The sequence below is a fragment of the Corvus brachyrhynchos genome, unplaced genomic scaffold (assembly GCF_000691975.1).
Source record: "Corvus brachyrhynchos isolate BGI_N302 unplaced genomic scaffold, ASM69197v1 scaffold100, whole genome shotgun sequence".
Taxonomy (NCBI): Eukaryota; Metazoa; Chordata; class Aves; order Passeriformes; family Corvidae; genus Corvus; species Corvus brachyrhynchos.
This window is the reverse complement of record NW_008236230.1, coordinates 2,625,960-2,626,340: the sequence shown is the minus strand read 5'-3', so window position 1 is coordinate 2,626,340 and position 381 is coordinate 2,625,960.

The following is a 381-nucleotide window of genomic DNA, read 5'->3' as shown; positions in this document are numbered from 1 at the left end:
TTTGTAATCTTTAAAGAGAAAAAAATCACCACAAAAGAAAAAAAAGTCAAGTCACTTGATAAAGTTTTAGGCTCCATAAGGGTCCCACATACATTACAACACAATTTTAATGAAAATCATTAAGGCAAGTCTACCAGTCTTGTTAGGAATCTTAAGTTTCATTCTTCCCAGTTAGCTTCTGAACACTGATACTAGGAGCTGATATTCACAGATGCCACTATGGTTTTCCTTTCTTTATATAAACTCCTGGATAAAACTCAGCAGCTGAAAAGGCTTGACTTCCCTCTCTCTGTGGCTTTTTGTTAACTACTTTATCTGTAACTTAAACAGAATTACAGACACACACTTTCAAAAAATTCACAATGGTAGGTAATAATCACC